Source organism: Rhinatrema bivittatum, chromosome 1 (assembly GCF_901001135.1).
Source record: "Rhinatrema bivittatum chromosome 1, aRhiBiv1.1, whole genome shotgun sequence".
Taxonomy (NCBI): Eukaryota; Metazoa; Chordata; class Amphibia; order Gymnophiona; family Rhinatrematidae; genus Rhinatrema; species Rhinatrema bivittatum.
Genome location: NC_042615.1, coordinates 824188406 through 824194405, shown reverse-complemented (window position 1 = coordinate 824194405; position 6000 = coordinate 824188406).

Sequence of the window (6000 nt, the reverse complement as noted above, 5' to 3'; positions counted from 1 at the left end):
GAAATAAAAAAATTACAGTACAAGTCACTTCCACAGGACATCAACAGAGCTGTGCGGCTGTGGTAATGTCCTGGCCTTGACTCACCAGTGTCATTTTCTAAGATGGTGCCGGCCGTCCATTGCTCCTACCATGTGACAGGGGCCGACCACATGGTAAGGGAAAGGGCCATGGTGCCATTTTGTTTACTGACAGCCGTTGTCCCGAGAGCAGGAGATCGCTCCCGGGACCCCCGCTGGACCACCAGAGACTTTAGGCAAGTTTTTTTTTTTTTTGAGGGGGGGTGTAATTAACTAAATTTTAAGGGTTGGGGTGGGTTGTTTGTTTTTTTTTAATAAATGTGCTCCTCCCCCCACGCTAACCTGAACAACAAATTTTCCCCGAAGTTCGGGGAAAATCCATCTTGGGATTCGAGTCCTCCGACCCATACCGAATTGGACTATTTCTTTGAAATTTTCCAATTTGGAAAAACGATTGTACATCCCTAGTCTGTTCCAGCTTTGCTTTCATATTTTTTCTTTAGAAATAACAAAAATTAGAGTACAAGCCAACTTCACTTCCACAGGACGTAACGTGAGCTGTGAGGCTGTGGTAATGTCCTGGCCTTGACTCTCACCACCATCAAATGGGAGGAGCAAAATTCAACAGATTCCCAACACAGAGAGGCCTAAGGGACTCAGAGTGACTCCCTGAAAGTTACAGGTAAAAGGAGACATTACAGTAATGTTCACTTATCTCTCAGGTTCAATATATACAGGAAGGAACCATTTACAAGGGACAACAGAACTCACGGATGACTGAGTGGAAGGATGTGAGAAAGCCAGGGGGAAGTTCATCCTAAACTTCGATAAGACAGAAATAATCATGCTGGATAGAAAGAACAACTCTCCTCAACTACACCACTCAACATAATGAACTAAAAAGCAGCAATCTCCCCTGTCACTCATGCCGCAACCTAGGAGTCATAATTGACAATGAACTATCCTTCAAGAACCACATCACTACTAAAATCAAAGACGGTTATCACAAACTCCTAACCCTACGTTGTCTATAACCTTTCCTTTCCCCCAACAACTTCAGAACAGTCCTTCAACTACTCATCTTCTCTGACCTGGACTACTGCAACTCCCTGCTATTCAACTCTCACTACCATCCGACCAAATCCTCCAAAATACAGCCGCCAGAATACTCACAGGAACTAAAAAAACACCATCCCATTACTCCAACACTTATATCACTACACTGGCTCCCCATAAAATTCAGCATTGAATACAAAATACTATTCATGTTACACAAAATAATATACGAAAAACAAACAAAGTACATCCATAAAACTCCACTCTCCAAACTGAAACCTCCGCTTAGCTAACAAAGGTCTATTAAAGATTCCACCTGCTCGTTCCAAACAATTTACCTCAACTCGGAAGAGAGCCATATCCCTAGGAAGCCCCGAACTCTGGAACACCCTCCCAAATGAACTCAGAACACAGCAACATTTAAAAACCTTCAAAAAAGAAATAAAAACGTGGATGTTTATCAAAGCCTACAAAACACCCAATGACTCTCAGATATTACTTTCCTCCCTACTGGCCCTATGTAAACATGTGGAACCAATGCAACCACGTAATAGAACCTGTATAGTTTGACATCCGAACTACATTTATAAAGCCTCCAATATCTTTGTTAACAATGCATGATTCTTTTGGACACTCTGTTAAACATTGAAACTTTGTAAACCCTTGTGATGGCGAAACCGAACGACGGTATATAAAACTCAATAAATAAATAAATAAATAAATGTGTGGAAAAGGGAGGGAGGGTGAGAAAACAGAAATAACATGAGGGTGAGGCAGAGATGGTGATGAGGATGTGTATGTGAGAGATCCAGAGGGAGTGAAAGGGAAGAGAGGGTGAGGAAACAGAAATAGCATGAGGGTGAGGCAGAGATGGTGATGAGGATGTGTGTGTGAGAGATCCAGAGGGAGTGAAAGGGAAGGGAGGGTGAGGAAACAGAAATAGCATGAGGGTGAGGCAGAGATGGTGATGAGGATGTGTGTGAGAGATCCAGAGGGAGTGAAAGGGAAGAGAGGGTGAGAAAACAGAAATAGCAAGAGGGTGAGGCGGAGATGGTGATGAGGATGTGTGTGCGAGAGATCCAGAGGGGGTGAAAGAGAAGAGAGGGTGAGAAAACAGAAATAGCATGAGGGTGAGGCAGAGATGGTGATGAGGATGTGTGTGTGAGAGATCCAGAGGGAGTGAAAGGGAAGAGAGGGTGAGAAAACAGAAATAGCATGAGGGTGAGGCAGAGATGGTGATGAGGATGTGTGTGCGAGAGATCCAGAGGGGGTGAAAGGGAAGAGAGGGTGAGAAAACAGAAATAGCATGAGGGTGATGAGGATGTGTGTGTGAGAGATACAGAGGGAGTGAAAGGGAAGAGAGTGTGAGAAAACAGAAATAGCATGAGGGTGAGGCAGAGATGGTGATGAGGATGTGTGAGTGAGAGGTCCAGAGGGGGTGAAATGGAAGGGGGGGGTGAGAAAACAGAAATAGCATGAGGGTGAGGCAGAGATGGTGATGAGGATGTGTGTGTGAGAGATCAGAGGGGGTGAAAGGGAAGGGAGGGTGAGAAAACAGAAATAGCATGAGGGTGAGTCAGAGATGGTGATGAGGATGTGTGTGTGAGAGATCCAGAGTGGGTGAAAGGGAAGGGAGGGTGAGAAAACAGAAATAGCATGAGGGTGAGGAAGAGATGGTGATGAGGATGTGTGTGTGAGATCCAGAGGGGGTGAAAGGGAAGAGAGGGTGAGAAAACAGAAATAGCATGAGAGTGAGGCAGAGATGGTGATGAGGATGTGTGTGTGAGAGATCCAGAGTGGGTGAAAGGGAAGGGAGGGTGAGAAAACAGAAATAGCATGAGGGTGAGGCAGGGATGGTGATGAGGATCTGTGTGTGAGAGATCCAGAGGGGGTGAAATGGAAGGGAGGGTGAGAAAACAGAAATAGCATGAGGGTGAGGCAGGGATGATGATGAGGATGTGAGTGTGAGAGATCCAGAGGGGGTGAAAGGGAAGGGAGGGTGAGAAAACAGAAATAGCATGAGGGTGAGGCAGAGATGGTGATGAGGATGTGTGTGTGAGAGATCCAGAGTGGGTGAAAGGGAAGGGAGGGTGAGAAAACAGAAATAGCATGAGGGTGAGGCAGAGATGGTGATGAGGATGTGTGGGTGAGAGATCCAGAGGGGGTGAAAGGGAAGAGAGGGTGAGAAAACAGAAATAGCATGAGGGTGAGGCAGAGATGGTGATGAGGATGTGAGTGTGAGAGATCCAGAGGGGGTGAAAGGGAAGAGAGGGTGAGAAAACAGAAATAGCATGAGGGTGAGGCAGAGATGGTGATGAGGATGTGAGTGTGAGAGATCCAGAGGGGGGTGAAAGGGAAGGGAGGGTGAGAAAACAGAAATAGCATGAGGGTGAGGCAGAGATGGTGATGAGGATGTGTGTGTGAGAGATCCAGAGTGGGTGAAAGGGAAGGGAGGGTGAGAAAACAGAAATAGCATGAGGGTGAGGCAGAGATGGTGATGAGGATGTGTGGGTGTGAGAGATCCAGAGAGGGTGAAAGGGAAGAGAGGGTGAGAAAACAGAAATAGCATGAGAGTGAGGCAGAGATGGTGATGAGGATGTGTGTGTGTGAGAGATCCAGAGTGGGATTTGATAAATGAGGGAACTGTATACAGGCTGGGATAGCCTGGGTGTGCCCGTCTTGCTTAGTGGTGGTGGGAGTCGTGGGATTTGATAAATGAGGGCACTGCATACAGGCTGGGATAGCCTGGGTGTGCCCGTCTTGCTTGGTGGTGGTGGGAGTCGTGGGAGTTGATAAATGAGGGCACTGCATACAGGCTGGGATAGCCTGGATGTGCCCGTCTTGCTGGTTGGTGGTGGGAGTCGTGGGATTTGATAAATGAGGGCACTGCATACAGGCTGGGATAGCCTGGGTGTGCCCGTCGTGCTTGGTGATGGTGGGTGTCGTGGGATTTGATAAATGAGGGCACTGCATACAGGCTGGGATAGCCTGGGTGTGCCCGTCTTGCTTGTTGATGGTGGGAGTCGTGGGATTTGATAAATGAGGGCACTGTATACAGGTGGGATAGCCTGGGTGTGCCCGTCTTGCTGGTTGGTGGTGGATGGGGAGAAATGGGGGGATTTGTTGTTACAATTGCATGGCTTGGGCTATTGGGGTGTTTTAATAAAGCTGCGGCGTGTTTGACTCTCAAATCCACTGTGTGTGTATTCTGTTGTGAAGAGGCAGTCCTGGCTACCCAGATTATAAAGAACTCAGTAACTTTGTCTAGAAATATCTAACATTCAGGCCGATACAGTAAGGTGCATTAGTGCCGGGCGCACTCGCGTTTGCCGCACGCACAGTTCGGATCACATACCGCTCGATACTGTATTTAAATGGCATGCAAATGCAAGCCGCATCCAACGCACGTCCAACAGGCGTCCATGAAGCGCAATCCATTTTACCGTATAGGCTCTATACAGCGCCTATACAGTATCCTGGGTGCGCTGTTACCTGTCATTTCAAATGACAGGTACCAGGAAGTGGATCCCAACTTTAAGCAGAAGAAAACCTAGAAACCAAAAATCCAACGCACCGGGAAAGCCACTCTTCAGATCGCGACTAATCCCATCCCCCAGCCCCCGCTCACCTGTCCTGGCCGCGTCCATGGGTGCCGGTCTCCGGGGCAGCCCCAGTCCTCTCTCCCCTGCCTCCTGGGTGCTCAAGACAGCAAAAGCGTATGAACGAATGTCGTGACGTCACGCATGCCCGTTCATGCGTCTTCTCTGCCTTGAGCGCCCAAATTGCACTACAGGCGTGCGTTCATCCATCTTCGCCGCGGGGGCTGCTGGAAGCTGCTTTCGCCGCCGACTGCCCCCCGGAGGCAGGGGAGAGAGGACTGGGGCTGCCCCGGAGACCGGCACCCATGGACGCGGCCAGGACAGGTGAGCGGGGGCTGGGGGATGGGATTAGTCGCGATCTGAAGAGTGGCTTTCCCGGTGCGTTGGATTTTAGGCTTTTAGGTTTTCTTCTGCTTAAAGTTGGGATCCACTTCCTGGTACCTGTCATTTGAAATGACAGGTACCAGCGCACCCAGGATACTGTATAGGCGCTGTATAGAGCCTATACGGTAAAATGGATTGCGCTTCATGGACGCCTGTTGGACGTGCGTTGGATGCGGCTTGCATTTGCATGCCATTTAAATACAGTATCGAGCGGTATGTGATCCGAACTGTGCGTGCAGCAAACGCAAGTGCGCCCGGCACTAATGCACCTTACTGTATCGGTCTGAATGTTAGATATTTCTAGACAAAGTTACTGTGTTCTTTATAATATGGGAAGCCAGGACTGCCCCTTCACAACAGAATAAATACACACACAGCGGATTTGAGAGTCAAACAGGCCACAGCTTTATTAAAACACCCCCGGAGCCCGAGCCATGCAATTGTAACAAAAAATCCCCCCATTTCTGCCCATCCGCCACCAACCAGCAAGACGGGCACACCCAGGCTATCCCAGCCTGTATGCAGTGCCCTCATTTATCAAATCCCACGACTCCCACCATCACCAAGCACGACGGGCACACCCAGGCTATCCCAGCCTGTACGCAGTGCCCTCATTTATCAAATCCCACGACTCCCACCACCACCAAGCAAGACGGCACACCCAGGCTATCCCAGCCTGTATACAGTGCCCTCATTTATCACCTCCCACGACTCCCACCATCACCAAGCAAGACGGGCACACCCAGGCTATCCCAGCCTGTATGCAGTGCCCTCATTTATCAAATCCCACGACTCCCACCATCACCAAGCAAGACGGGCACACCCAGGCTATCCCAGCCTGTATGCAGTGCCCACATTTATCACCTCCCACGACTCCCACCATCACCAAGCAAGACGGGCACACCCAGGCTATCCCAGCCTGTATGCAGTGCCCTCATTTATC